Genomic DNA, 13271 nt, shown 5'->3' with positions numbered 1-13271 from the left:
TTTCACATTACTGGCAAATTGTTTTTATTCTCTAGCTATTTAAATTGGAAACTTTTTCTTTTTATTGCCTGTAGAGACATTTGTAAGAGGTCAAACAGACACAATAGCCATCACCTAAAGACTTACCACACTGTTTAGGCCCAATTCCAACTGCTTTTGGCAGCTAAACAGTGTTGAGCCTCTTTAGTAGTTTAATTTAAGATCCCCTGCTAATATCATGTCCTGTAGGTCTTTTTACATTACCAACACATGATTTTTTTCAGTAAGCAAAAACAGTTAGGAAGCTTTTTTATTAGCTTACCTGGTGATAGAAGAGAAGAGGGCAAAAAAGAGCATGTATCTCACCTACAGCCATACCACATTGGATAGGCCCAATCTCGTCTGATCTTGGAAGCTAAGCAGTGTTGGGCCTGGTTAGTACTTGGGTGGGAGACCACATGGGAACACCAGGTGCTGTAGGTTTTTTCACATTACTGGCAAATTGTTTTTATTCTCTAGCTATTTAAATTGGAAACATTTTCTTTTTATTGCCTGTAGAGACATTTGTAAGAGGTCAAACAGACACAACAGCCATCACCGAAAGACTTAACACACTGTTTAGGCCCAATTCCAACTGCTTTTGGCAGCTAAACAGTGTTGAGCCTCTTTAGTAGTTTAATTTAAGATCCCCTGCTAATATCATGTCCTGTAGGTCTTTTTACATTACCAACACATGATTTTTTTCAGTAAGCAAAAACAGTTAGGAAGCTTTTTTATTAGCTTACCTGGTGATAGAAGAGAAGAGGGCAAAAAAGAGCATGTATCTCACATACAGCCATACCACATTGGATAGGCCCAATCTCGTCTGATCTTGGAAGCTAAGCAGTGTTGGGCCTGGTTAGTACATGGGTGGGAGACCACATGGGAACACCTGGTGTTGTAGGTTTTTTCACATTACTGGCAAATTGTTTTTATTCTCTAGCTATTTAAATTGGAAACTTTTTCTTTTTATTGCCAGTACAGACATTTGGAAGAGGTCAAACAGACACAATAGCCATCACCTAAAGACTTACCACACTGTTTAGGCCCAATTCCAACTGCATTTGGCAGCTAAACAGTGTATGAGCCTCTTTAGTAGTTTCATTTAAGATCCCCTGCTAATATCATGTCCTGTAGGTCTTTTTACATTACCAAAACATGATTTTTTTCATTAAGCCAAAACAGTTAGGAAACTTTTTTATTAGCTTACCTGGTGATAGAAGTAGAAGAGGGCAAAAAAGTGCATGCATCTTACCTACAGCCATACCACATTGGATAGGCCCAATCTCGTCTGATCTTGGAAGCTAAGCAGTGTTGGGCCTGGTTAGTACTTAGGTGGGAGACCACATGGGAACACCAGGTGCTGTAGGTTTTTTCACATTACTGGCAAATTGTTTTTATTCTCTATCTATTTAAATTGGAAACTTTTTCTTTTTATTGCCAGCACAGACATTTAGAAGAGGTCAAACATACACAATAGCCATCACCTAAAGACTTACCACACTGTTTAGGCCCAATTCCAACTGCTTTTGGCAGCTAAACAGTGTTGAGCCTCTTTAGTAGTTAAATTTAAGATCCCCTGCTAATATCATGTCCTGTAGGTCTTTTTACATTGCCAACACATGATTTTTTTCAGTAAGCAAAAACACTTACGAAACTTTTTTATTAGCTTACCTGGTGATAGAAGTAGAAGAGGGCAAAAAAGTGCCTGTATCTCACCTACAGCCATACCACATTGGATATGCCCAATCTCGTCTGATCTTGGAAGCTAAGCGGTGTTGGGCCTGTTTAGTACTTGGGTGGGAGACCACATGGGAGCACCAGGTGCTGTAGGTTTTTTCACATTACTGGCAAATTGTTTTTATTCTCTAGCTATTTAAATTGGAAACTTTTTCTTTTTATTGCCTGTAGAGACATTTGTAAGAGGTCAAACAGACACAATAGCCATCACCTAAAGACTTACCACACTGTTTAGGCCCAATTCCAACTGCTTTTGGCAGCTAAACAGTGTTGAGCCTCTTTATTAGTTTAATTTAAGATCCCCTGCTAATATCATGTCCTGTAGGTCTTTTTACATTACCAACACATGATTTTTTTCAGTAAGCAAAAACAGTTAGGAAGCTTTTTTATTAGCTTACCTGGTGATAGAAGAGAAGAGGGCAAAAAAGAGTATATATCTCACCTACAGCCATACCACATTGGATATGCCCAATCTCGTCTGATCTTGGAAGCTAAGCAGTGTTGGGCCTGATTAGTACTTGGGTGGGAGACCACATGGGAACACCTGGTGCTGTAGGTTTTTTCACATTACTGGCAAATTTTTTTTATTCTCTAGCTATTTAAATTGGAAACTTTTTTTTTTATTGCCAGTACAGACATTTGGAAGAGGTCAAAAAGACATAATAGCCATCACCTAACGTCTTACCACACTGTTTAGGCCCAATTCCAACTGCTTTTGGCAGCTAAACAGTGTATGAGCCTCTTTAGTAGTTTCATTTAAGATCCCCTGCTAATATCATGTCCTGTAGGTCTTTTTACATTACCAACACATGATTTTTTTCAGTAAGCAAAAACTGTTAGGAAGCTTTTTTATTAGCTTACCTGGTGATAGAAGAGACGAGGGCAAAAAAGAGCACGTATCTCACCTACAGCCATACCACATTGGATAGGCCTGATCTTGGAAGCTAAGCAGTGTTGGGCCTGGTTAGTACTTGGGTGGGAGACCACATGGGAACACCTGGTGCTGTAGGTTTTATCACATTACTGGCAAATTGTTTTTATTCTCTAGCTATTTAAATTGGAAACTTTTTCTTTTGATTGCAAGTACAGACATTTGGAAGAGGTCAAACAGACACAATAGCCATCACCTAAAGACTTACCACACTGTTTAGGCCCAATTCCAACTGCTTTTGGCAGCTAAACAGTGTATGAGCCTTTTTAGTAGTTTCATTTAAGATCCCCTGCTAATATCATGTCCTGTAGGTCTTTTTACATTACCAAAACATGATTTTTTTCATTAAGCCCAAACAGTTAGGAAACTTTTTTATTAGCTTACCTGGTGATAGAAGTAGAAGAGGGCAAAAAAATGCATGTATCTCACCTACAGCCATACCACATTGGATAGGCCCAATCTCGTCTGATCTTGGAAGCTAAGCAGTGTTGGGCTTGGTTAGTACTTGTGTGGCAGACCACATGGGAACACCAGGTGCTGTAGGTTTTTTCACATTACTGGCAAATTGTTTTTATTCTCTATCTATTTAAATTGGAAACTTTTTCTTTTTATTGCCAGCACAGACATTTAGAAGAGGTCAAACATACACAATAGCCATCACCTAAAGACTTACCACACTGTTTAGGCCCAATTCCAACTGCTTTTGGCAGCTAAACAGTGTTGAGCCTCTTTAGTAGTTTAATTTAAGATCCCCTGCTAATATCATGTCCTGTATGTCTTTTTACATTGCCAACACATGATTTTTTTCAGTAAGCAAAAACAGTTACGAAACTTTTTTATTAGCTTACCTGGTGATAGAAGTAGAAGAGGGCAAAAAAGTGCCTGTATCTCACCTACAGCCATACCACATTGGATATGCCCAATCTCGTCTGATCTTGGAAGCTAAGCAGTGTCGGGCCTGGTTAGTACTTGGGTGGGAGACCATATGGGAACACCAGGTGCTGTAGGTTTTTTCACATTACTGGCAAATTGTTTTTATTCTCTAGCTATTTAAATTGGAAACTTTTTCTTTTTATTGCCTGTAGAGACATTTGTAAGAGGTCAAACAGACACAATAGCCATCACCTAAAGACTTACCACACTGTTTAGGCCCAATTCCAACTGCTTTTGGCAGCTAAACAGTGTTGAGCCTCTTTAGTAGTTTAATTTAAGATCCCCTGCTAATATCATGTCCTGTAGGTCTTTTTACATTACCAACACATGATTTTTTTCAGTAAGCAAAAACAGTTAGGAAGCTTTTTTATTAGCTTACCTGGTGATAGAAGAGAAGAGGGCAAAAAAGAGCATGTATCTCACCTACAGCCATACCACATTGGATAGGCCCAATCTCGTCTGATCTTGGAAGCTAAGCAATGTTGGGCCTGGTTAGTACTTGGGTGGGAGACCACATGGGAACACCAGGTGCTGTAGGTTTTTTCACATTACTGGCAAATTGTTTTTATTCTCTAGCTATTTAAATTGGAAACTTTTTCTTTTTATTGCCAGCACAGACATTTAGAAGAGGTCAAATATACACAATAGCCATCACCTAAAGACTTACCACACTGTTTAGGCCCAATTCCAACTGCTTTTGGCAGCTAAACAGTGTTAAGCCTCTTTAGTAGTTTAATTTAAGATCCCCTGCTAATATCATGTCCTGTAGGTCTTTTTACATTGCCAACACATTATTTTTTTCAGTAAGCAAAAACAGTTACGAAACTTTTTTATTAGCTTACCTGGTGATAGAAGTAGAAGAGGGCAAAAAAGTGGCTGTATCTCACCTACAGCCATACCACATTGGATATGCCCAATCTCGTCTGATCTTGGAAGCTAAGCAGTGTTGGGCCTGGTTAGTGCTTGGGTTGGAGACCACATGGGAACACCTGGTGCTGTAGGTTTTTTCACATTACTGGCAAATTGTTTTTATTCTCTAGCTATTTAAATTGGAAACTTTTTCTTTTTATTGCCTGTAGAGACATTTGTAAGAGGTCAAACAGACACAATAGCCATCACCTAAAGACTTACCACACTGTTTAGGCCCAATTCCAACTGCTTTTGGCAGCTAAACAGTGTTGAGCCTCTTTAGTAGTTTAATTTAAGATCCCCTGCTAATATCATGTCCTGTAGGTCTTTTTACATTACCAACACATGATTTTTTTCAGTAAGCAAAAACAGTTAGGAAGCTTTTTTATTAGCTTACCTGGTGATAGAAGAGAAGAGGGCAAAAAAGAGCATGTATCTCACCTACAGCCATACCACATTGGATAGGCCCAATCTCGTCTGATCTTGGAAGCTAAGCAGTGTTGGGCCTGGTTAGTACTTGGGTGGGAGACCACATGGGAACACCAGGTGCTGTAGGTTTTTTCACATTACTGGCAAATTGTTTTTATTCTCTAGCTATTTAAATTGGAAACTTTTTCTTTTTATTGCCTGTAGAGACATTTGTAAGAGGTCAAACAGACACAATAGCCATCACCTAAAGACTTACCACACTGTTTAGGCCTAATTAAAACTGCTTTTGGCAGCTAAACAGTGTTGAGCCTCTTTAGTAGTTTAATTTAAGATACCCTGCTAATATCATGTCCTGTAGGTCTTTTTACATTACCAACACATGATTTTTTTCAGTAAGCAAAAACAGTTAGGAAGCTTTTTTATTAGCTTACCTGGTGATAGAAGAGAAGAGGGCAAAAAAGAGCATGTATCTCACCTACAGCCATACCACATTGGATAGGCCCAATCTCGTCTGATCTTGGAAGCTAAGCAGTGTTGGGCCTGGTTAGTACTTGGGTGGGAGACCACATGGGAACACCTGGTGCTGTAGGTTTTTTCACATTACTGGCAAATTGTTTTTATTCTCTAGCTATTTAAATTGGAAACTTTTTCTTTTTATTGCCAGTACAGACATTTGGAAGAGGTCAAACAGACACAATAGCCATCAATTAAAGACTTACCACACTGTTTAGGCCCAATTCCAACTGCTTTTGACAGCTAAACAGTGTATGAGCCTCTTTAGTAGTTTCATTTAAGATCCCCTGCTAATATCATGTCCTGTAGGTCTTTTTACATTACCAAAACATGATTTTTTTCATTAAGCCAAAACAGTTAGGAAACTTTTTTATTAGCTTACCTGGTGATAGAAGTAGAAGAGGGCAAAAAAGTGCATGCATCTCACCTACAGCCATACCACATTGGATAGGCCCAATCTCGTCTGATCTTGGAAGCTAAGCAGTGTTGGGCCTGGTTAGTACTTGGGTGGGAGACCACATGGGAACACCAGGTGCTGTAGGTTTTTTCACATTACTGGCAAATTGTTTTTATTCTCTATCTATTTAAATTGGAAACTTTTTCTTTTTATTGCCAGCACAGACATTTAGAAGAGGTCAAACATACACAATAGCCATCACCTAAAGACTTACCACACTGTTTAGGCCCAATTCCAACTGCTTTTGGCAGCTAAACAGTGTTGAGCCTCTTTAGAAGTTTAATTTAAGATCCCCTGCTAATATCATGTCCTGTAGGTCTTTTTACATTGCCAACACATGATTTTTTTCAGTAAGCAAAAACAGTTACGAAACTTTTTTATTAGTTTACCTGGTGATAGAAGTAGAAGAGGGCAAAAAAGTGCCTGTATCTCACCTACAGCCATACCACATTGGATATGCCCAATCTCGTCTGATCTTGGAAGCTAAGCAGTGTTGGGCCTGGTTAGTACTTGGGTGGGAGACCACATGGGAACACCAGGTGCTGTAGGTTTTTTCACATTACTGGCAAATTGTTTTTATTCTCTAGCTATTTAAATTGGAAACTTTTTCTTTTTATTGCCTGTAGAGACATTTGTAAGAGGTCAAACAGACACAATAGCCATCACCTAAAGACTTACCACACTGTTTAGGCCCAATTCCAACTGCTTTTGGCAGCTAAACAGTGTTGAGCCTCTTTAGTAGTTTAATTTAAGATCCCCTGCTAATATCATGTCCTGTAGGTCTTTTTACATTACCAACACATGATTTTTTTCAGTAAGCAAAAACAGTTAGGAAGCTTTTTTATTAGCTTACCTGGTGATAGAAGAGAAGAGGGCAAAAAAGATCATGTATCTCACCTACAGCCATACCACATTGGATAGGCCCAATCTCGTCTGATCTTGGAAGCTAAGCAGTGTTGGGCCTGGTTAGTACTTGGGTGGGAGACCACATGGGAACACCTGGTGCTGTAGGTTTTTTCACATTACTGGCAAATTGTTTTTATTCTCTAGCTATTTAAATTGGAAACTTTTTCTTTTTATTGCCAGTACAGACATTTGGAAGAGGTCAAACAGACACAATAGCCATCACCTAAAGACTTACCACACTGTTTAGGCCCAATTCCAACTGCTTTTGGCAGCTAAACAGTGTTGAGCCTCTTTAGTAGTTTAATTTAAGATCCCCTGCTAATATCATGTCCTGTAGGTCTTTTTACATTACCAACACATGATTTTTTTCAGTAAGCAAAAACAGTTAGGAAGCTTTTTTATTAGCTTACCTGGTGATAGAAGAGAAGAGGGCAAAAAAGAGCATGTATCTCACCTACAGCCATACCACATTGGATAGGCCCAATCTCGTCTGATCTTGGAAGCTAAGCAGTGTTGGGCCTGGTTCAGGGCCGGTGCTAGGGTGTCCGGCGCCCTCCTGCAAACCATACATTTTGCGCCCTTTCACATTGCCATTGCAACAAGCTGCATCCCGATTGTGGGAGCGTATGCAACATGCGATCCTGTGGAGGATCTCGGGTGCATGTACATGTATGCATACACCATCTCAGTGCTGTGTCCGCAAAATGTTGCAGGCACTAAAGGTGCCCATACACGCTGCGAGAATAGCATACGTAATGGGCTAGATCGCATCGCACGGCATGCATGCAATGTGTGTGCGATGCGATCCCAAAGCAGTACAAAAAGTATGTGCAGCACATACTTTTTGTACTGTGCGATGTGATGCCCGCAGGAGCGCACATCGCATCGCACGCTACTATTGCAGCATGTATGGCCACCTTTAGGCGCATAACCCAGCCCATTATTTAAAAAGTGTCTAAATATACAGATGGAGCTGGTCTCTTCTTTGCTGGCGCTGCGACAGCGCCAGAATCTGGCGAAGAGGCGCCCCATCTGACTGAGACGCGCGTGCGTCTCAGTTTCCCGTCGGCGGGGGGACGGGAACCCTGTCCTTCTCCGCTTCAGGGAGACGGACAGGGTAAAGGGGGGGGGGGCGGCAAGGCGGCGGGGACCCGGGGGAAGCCCCGTTGTAAGGCGATGCGCGCGCATCCCCTTATGGCGGCTGGCGGGGGATGGCGGCTGGCGAATCTTCCGCCATCCCCTGCAAGAGCGAGACCCACTCCATCTGTATATATAAAAAAAATCTACAATTATTAAAATATTTGTTATAAACATTTATAATAAAAGACTCACTGTTCTTTTGCTGTTAAACTCTTGTGCAGTCCCTCCTCTTCTATCTGCGTAGGCAGGACGCTGAGGACACCATTACACCCCTCTCGTGACTGAGGGGGAAAGGAGGGGAGAGAAGGAGGAGATGGAAGAAGAGGGGAGGAGATAGAGGGGGCGGAGTGTTGAGGATTGGCATTGGCACTGGCACAGCACACTGAGAAGAGGGAAGGAAGGGGAGGCGCTGCTGCCTGTTTGTCATTTGATTGACAGCTGACAGGCGCAGGGAGCAATGGGTAGGGGGCGGATCCAGACATGACATGTCATCCAGGCATTCACAGACAGCGCTACATGCCTCAGCGCAAGTGTCCGTGAGGAAGAGGGGGCAGGTCGCAGGAGGAGGACAGTGTGTGCGCGGTGCAGCTCTTTATACTGCCGCTCGCCCGCTGTCAGATAGGCACTGCGGGCGGCGTGCAGGAGGCAGTGACAGTGAGGACTGAGGCAGCTTTAGCAGAGGGGGGAGGGAGACAGCGCCTTTTCAGCATGGCGCCTCCCTGCTTTGCAGGAGCTGCTGAGTGGGTAGCGCCGGCCCTGGCCTGGTTAGTACTTGGGTGGGAGACCACATGGGAACACCAGGTGCTGTAGGTTTTTTCACATTACTGGCAAAATGTTTTTATTCTCTAGCTATTTAAATTGGAAACATTTTCTTTTTATTGCCTGTAGAGACATTTGTAAGAGGTCAAACAGACACAATAGCCATCACCGAAAGACTTAACACACTGTTTAGGCCCAATTCCAACTGCTTTTGGCAGCTAAACAGTGTTGAGCCTCTTTAGTAGTTTAATTTAAGATCCCCTGCTAATATCATGTCCTGTAGGTCTTTTTACATTACCAACACATGATTTTTTTCAGTAAGCAAAAACAGTTAGGAAGCTTTTTTATTAGCTTACCTGGTGATAGAAGAGAAGAGGGCAAAAAAGATCATGTATCTCACCTACAGCCATACCACATTGGATAGGCCCAATCTCGTCTGATCTTGGAAGCTAAGCAGTGTTGGGCCTGGTTAGTACTTGGGTGGGAGACCACATGGGAACACCTGGTGCTGTAGGTTTTTTCACATTACTGGCAAATTGTTTTTATTCTCTAGCTATTTAAATTGGAAACTTTTTCTTTTTATTGCCAGTACAGACATTTGGAAGAGGTCAAACAGACACAATAGCCATCACCTAAAGACTTACCACACTGTTTAGGCCCAATTCCAACTGCTTTTGGCAGCTAAACAGTGTTGAGCCTCTTTAGTAGTTTAATTTAAGATCCCCTGCTAATATCATGTCCTGTAGGTCTTTTTACATTACCAACACATGATTTTTTTCAGTAAGCAAAAACAGTTAGGAAGCTTTTTTATTAGCTTACCTGGTGATAGAAGAGAAGAGGGCAAAAAAGAGCATGTATCTCACCTACAGCCATACCACATTGGATAGGCCCAATCTCGTCTGATCTTGGAAGCTAAGCAGTGTTGGGCCTGGTTAGTACTTGGGTGGGAGACCACATGGGAACACCAGGTGCTGTAGGTTTTTTCACATTACTGGCAAATTGTTTTTATTCTCTAGCTATTTAAATTGGAAACATTTTCTTTTTATTGCCTGTAGAGACATTTGTAAGAGGTCAAACAGACACAACAGCCATCACCGAAAGACTTAACACACTGTTTAGGCCCAATTCCAACTGCTTTTGGCAGCTAAACAGTGTTGAGCCTCTTTAGTAGTTTAATTTAAGATCCCCTGCTAATATCATGTCCTGTAGGTCTTTTTACATTACCAACACATGATTTTTTTCAGTAAGCAAAAACAGTTAGGAAGCTTTTTTATTAGCTTACCTGGTGATAGAAGAGAAGAGGGCAAAAAAGAGCATGTATCTCACATACAGCCATACCACATTGGATAGGCCCAATCTCGTCTGATCTTGGAAGCTAAGCAGTGTTGGGCCTGGTTAGTACTTGGGTGGGAGACCACATGGGAACACCTGGTGTTGTAGGTTTTTTCACATTACTGGCAAATTGTTTTTATTCTCTAGCTATTTAAATTGGAAACTTTTTCTTTTTATTGCCAGTACAGACATTTGGAAGAGGTCAAACAGACACAATAGCCATCACCTAAAGACTTACCACACTGTTTAGGCCCAATTCCAACTGCATTTGGCAGCTAAACAGTGTATGAGCCTCTTTAGTAGTTTCATTTAAGATCCCCTGCTAATATCATGTCCTGTAGGTCTTTTTACATTACCAAAACATGATTTTTTTCATTAAGCCAAAACAGTTAGGAAACTTTTTTATTAGCTTACCTGGTGATAGAAGTAGAAGAGGGCAAAAAAGTGCATGCATCTTACCTACAGCCATACCACATTGGATAGGCCCAATCTCGTCTGATCTTGGAAGCTAAGCAGTGTTGGGCCTGGTTAGTACTTAGGTGGGAGACCACATGGGAACACCAGGTGCTGTAGGTTTTTTCACATTACTGGCAAATTGTTTTTATTCTCTATCTATTTAAATTGGAAACTTTTTCTTTTTATTGCCAGCACAGACATTTAGAAGAGGTCAAACATACACAATAGCCATCACCTAAAGACTTACCACACTGTTTAGGCCCAATTCCAACTGCTTTTGGCAGCTAAACAGTGTTGAGCCTCTTTAGTAGTTAAATTTAAGATCCCCTGCTAATATCATGTCCTGTAGGTCTTTTTACATTGCCAACACATGATTTTTTTCAGTAAGCAAAAACACTTACGAAACTTTTTTATTAGCTTACCTGGTGATAGAAGTAGAAGAGGGCAAAAAAGTGCCTGTATCTCACCTACAGCCATACCACATTGGATATGCCCAATCTCGTCTGATCTTGGAAGCTAAGCGGTGTTGGGCCTGTTTAGTACTTGGGTGGGAGACCACATGGGAGCACCAGGTGCTGTAGGTTTTTTCACATTACTGGCAAATTGTTTTTATTCTCTAGCTATTTAAATTGGAAACTTTTTCTTTTTATTGCCTGTAGAGACATTTGTAAGAGGTCAAACAGACACAATAGCCATCACCTAAAGACTTACCACACTGTTTAGGCCCAATTCCAACTGCTTTTGGCAGCTAAACAGTGTTGAGCCTCTTTATTAGTTTAATTTAAGATCCCCTGCTAATATCATGTCCTGTAGGTCTTTTTACATTACCAACACATGATATTTTTCAGTAAGCAAAAACAGTTAGGAAGCTTTTTTATTAGCTTACCTGGTGATAGAAGAGAAGAGGGCAAAAAAGAGCATATATCTCACCTACAGCCATACCACATTGGATATGCCCAATCTCGTCTGATCTTGGAAGCTAAGCAGTGTTGGGCCTGATTAGTACTTGGGTGGGAGACCACATGGGAACACCTGGTGCTGTAGGTTTTTTCACATTACTGGCAATTTTTTTTTATTCTCTAGCTATTTAAATTGGAAACTTTTTTTTTTATTGCCAGTACAGACATTTGGAAGAGGTCAAAAAGACATAATAGCCATCACCTAACGTCTTACCACACTGTTTAGGCCCAATTCCAACTGCTTTTGGCAGCTAAACAGTGTATGAGCCTCTTTAGTAGTTTCATTTAAGATCCCCTGCTAATATCATGTCCTGTAGGTCTTTTTACATTACCAACACATGATTTTTTTCAGTAAGCAAAAACTGTTAGGAAGCTTTTTTATTAGCTTACCTGGTGATAGAAGAGACGAGGGCAAAAAAGAGCATGTATCTCACCTACAGCCATACCACATTGGATAGGCCTGATCTTGGAAGCTAAGCAGTGTTGGGCCTGGTTAGTACTTGGGTGGGAGACCACATGGGAACACCTGGTGCTGTAGGTTTTATCACATTACTGGCAAATTGTTTTTATTCTCTAGCTATTTAAATTGGAAACTTTTTCTTTTTATTGCAAGTACAGACATTTGGAAGAGGTCAAACAGACACAATAGCCATCACCTAAAGACTTACCACACTGTTTAGGCCCAATTCCAACTGCTTTTGGCAGCTAAACAGTGTATGAGCCTTTTTAGTAGTTTCATTTAAGATCCCCTGCTAATATCATGTCCTGTAGGTCTTTTTACATTACCAAAACATGATTTTTTTCATTAAGCCCAAACAGTTAGGAAACTTTTTTATTAGCTTACCTGGTGATAGAAGTAGAAGAGGGCAAAAAAATGCATGTATCTCACCTACAGCCATACCACATTGGATAGGCCCAATCTCGTCTGATCTTGGAAGCTAAGCAGTGTTGGGCTTGGTTAGTACTTGTGTGGCAGACCACATGGGAACACCAGGTGCTGTAGGTTTTTTCACATTACTGGCAAATTGTTTTTATTCTCTATCTATTTAAATTGGAAACTTTTTCTTTTTATTGCCAGCACAGACATTTAGAAGAGGTCAAACATACACAATAGCCATCACCTAAAGACTTACCACACTGTTTAGGCCCAATTCCAACTGCTTTTGGCAGCTAAACAGTGTTGAGCCTCTTTAGTAGTTTAATTTAAGATCCCCTGCTAATATCATGTCCTGTATGTCTTTTTACATTGCCAACACATGATTTTTTTCAGTAAGCAAAAACAGTTACGAAACTTTTTTATTAGCTTACCTGGTGATAGAAGTAGAAGAGGGCAAAAAAGTGCCTGTATCTCACCTACAGCCATACCACATTGGATATGCCCAATCTCGTCTGATCTTGGAAGCTAAGCAGTGTTGGGCCTGGTTAGTACTTGGGTGGGAGACCATATGGGAACACCAGGTGCTGTAGGTTTTTTCACATTACTGGCAAATTGTTTTTATTCTCTAGCTATTTAAATTGGAAACTTTTTCTTTTTATTGCCTGTAGAGACATTTGTAAGAGGTCAAACAGACACAATAGCCATCACCTAAAGACTTACCACACTGTTTAGGCCCAATTCCAACTGCTTTTGGCAGCTAAACAGTGTTGAGCCTCTTTAGTAGTTTAATTTAAGATCCCCTGCTAATATCATGTCCTGTAGGTCTTTTTACATTACCAACACATGATTTTTTTCAGTAAGCAAAAACAGTTAGGAAGCTTTTTTATTAGCTTACCTGGTGATAGAAGAGAA

At 40.8% G+C, this 13271-nt stretch overlaps 19 non-coding genes and 5 pseudogenes across 19 annotated transcripts; all 24 read left to right on the top strand.

Annotated features, from left to right (window-relative positions):
- The first annotated feature begins 343 nt into the window (after positions 1-343).
- On the top strand, positions 344-462 carry LOC146021818 (5S ribosomal RNA). The gene has a single exon (XR_014451293.1). It is a non-coding gene; the product is annotated as a 5S ribosomal RNA (ribosomal RNA).
- A 344-nt stretch (positions 463-806) lies between these two features.
- On the top strand, positions 807-925 carry LOC146024763 (5S ribosomal RNA; annotated as a pseudogene).
- Positions 926-1271: 346 nt separating this feature from the next.
- LOC146022725 (5S ribosomal RNA) lies at positions 1272-1390 on the top strand. The gene has a single exon (XR_014452169.1). It is a non-coding gene; the product is annotated as a 5S ribosomal RNA (ribosomal RNA).
- Positions 1391-1735: 345 nt separating this feature from the next.
- Positions 1736-1854, top strand: LOC146023076 (5S ribosomal RNA). The gene has a single exon (XR_014452506.1). It is a non-coding gene; the product is annotated as a 5S ribosomal RNA (ribosomal RNA).
- A 344-nt stretch (positions 1855-2198) lies between these two features.
- On the top strand, positions 2199-2317 carry LOC146025531 (5S ribosomal RNA). Its single transcript, XR_014454190.1, has one exon. It is a non-coding gene; the product is annotated as a 5S ribosomal RNA (ribosomal RNA).
- A 344-nt stretch (positions 2318-2661) lies between these two features.
- Positions 2662-2770, top strand: LOC146025183 (5S ribosomal RNA; annotated as a pseudogene).
- A 346-nt stretch (positions 2771-3116) lies between these two features.
- LOC146024689 (5S ribosomal RNA) lies at positions 3117-3235 on the top strand (annotated as a pseudogene).
- Positions 3236-3580: 345 nt separating this feature from the next.
- LOC146021571 (5S ribosomal RNA) lies at positions 3581-3699 on the top strand. The gene has a single exon (XR_014451051.1). It is a non-coding gene; the product is annotated as a 5S ribosomal RNA (ribosomal RNA).
- A 344-nt stretch (positions 3700-4043) lies between these two features.
- On the top strand, positions 4044-4162 carry LOC146021432 (5S ribosomal RNA). The gene has a single exon (XR_014450919.1). It is a non-coding gene; the product is annotated as a 5S ribosomal RNA (ribosomal RNA).
- Positions 4163-4507: 345 nt separating this feature from the next.
- On the top strand, positions 4508-4626 carry LOC146024511 (5S ribosomal RNA). Its single transcript, XR_014453888.1, has one exon. It is a non-coding gene; the product is annotated as a 5S ribosomal RNA (ribosomal RNA).
- A 344-nt stretch (positions 4627-4970) lies between these two features.
- LOC146021816 (5S ribosomal RNA) lies at positions 4971-5089 on the top strand. Its single transcript, XR_014451292.1, has one exon. It is a non-coding gene; the product is annotated as a 5S ribosomal RNA (ribosomal RNA).
- Positions 5090-5433: 344 nt separating this feature from the next.
- On the top strand, positions 5434-5552 carry LOC146022164 (5S ribosomal RNA). Its single transcript, XR_014451631.1, has one exon. It is a non-coding gene; the product is annotated as a 5S ribosomal RNA (ribosomal RNA).
- A 346-nt stretch (positions 5553-5898) lies between these two features.
- Positions 5899-6017, top strand: LOC146021815 (5S ribosomal RNA). Its single transcript, XR_014451291.1, has one exon. It is a non-coding gene; the product is annotated as a 5S ribosomal RNA (ribosomal RNA).
- Positions 6018-6362: 345 nt separating this feature from the next.
- Positions 6363-6481, top strand: LOC146022629 (5S ribosomal RNA). The gene has a single exon (XR_014452076.1). It is a non-coding gene; the product is annotated as a 5S ribosomal RNA (ribosomal RNA).
- A 344-nt stretch (positions 6482-6825) lies between these two features.
- On the top strand, positions 6826-6944 carry LOC146022162 (5S ribosomal RNA). The gene has a single exon (XR_014451629.1). It is a non-coding gene; the product is annotated as a 5S ribosomal RNA (ribosomal RNA).
- A 2189-nt stretch (positions 6945-9133) lies between these two features.
- Positions 9134-9252, top strand: LOC146022161 (5S ribosomal RNA). The gene has a single exon (XR_014451628.1). It is a non-coding gene; the product is annotated as a 5S ribosomal RNA (ribosomal RNA).
- A 344-nt stretch (positions 9253-9596) lies between these two features.
- On the top strand, positions 9597-9715 carry LOC146021814 (5S ribosomal RNA). Its single transcript, XR_014451290.1, has one exon. It is a non-coding gene; the product is annotated as a 5S ribosomal RNA (ribosomal RNA).
- A 344-nt stretch (positions 9716-10059) lies between these two features.
- On the top strand, positions 10060-10178 carry LOC146024080 (5S ribosomal RNA). Its single transcript, XR_014453475.1, has one exon. It is a non-coding gene; the product is annotated as a 5S ribosomal RNA (ribosomal RNA).
- Positions 10179-10524: 346 nt separating this feature from the next.
- LOC146022724 (5S ribosomal RNA) lies at positions 10525-10643 on the top strand. Its single transcript, XR_014452168.1, has one exon. It is a non-coding gene; the product is annotated as a 5S ribosomal RNA (ribosomal RNA).
- A 345-nt stretch (positions 10644-10988) lies between these two features.
- Positions 10989-11107, top strand: LOC146023075 (5S ribosomal RNA). The gene has a single exon (XR_014452505.1). It is a non-coding gene; the product is annotated as a 5S ribosomal RNA (ribosomal RNA).
- A 344-nt stretch (positions 11108-11451) lies between these two features.
- LOC146025530 (5S ribosomal RNA) lies at positions 11452-11570 on the top strand. The gene has a single exon (XR_014454189.1). It is a non-coding gene; the product is annotated as a 5S ribosomal RNA (ribosomal RNA).
- Positions 11571-11914: 344 nt separating this feature from the next.
- Positions 11915-12023, top strand: LOC146025182 (5S ribosomal RNA; annotated as a pseudogene).
- A 346-nt stretch (positions 12024-12369) lies between these two features.
- On the top strand, positions 12370-12488 carry LOC146024688 (5S ribosomal RNA; annotated as a pseudogene).
- A 345-nt stretch (positions 12489-12833) lies between these two features.
- Positions 12834-12952, top strand: LOC146025562 (5S ribosomal RNA). The gene has a single exon (XR_014454221.1). It is a non-coding gene; the product is annotated as a 5S ribosomal RNA (ribosomal RNA).
- Positions 12953-13271: the final 319 nt, after the last annotated feature.

The sequence above is a fragment of the Crinia signifera genome, chromosome 7 (assembly GCF_055691185.1).
Source record: "Crinia signifera chromosome 7, ASM5569118v1, whole genome shotgun sequence".
NCBI classification, from domain to species: Eukaryota; Metazoa; Chordata; class Amphibia; order Anura; family Myobatrachidae; genus Crinia; species Crinia signifera.
The sequence above is the reverse complement of the archived record's forward strand: the minus strand, read 5'-3'. Positions and strand labels throughout refer to the sequence as shown.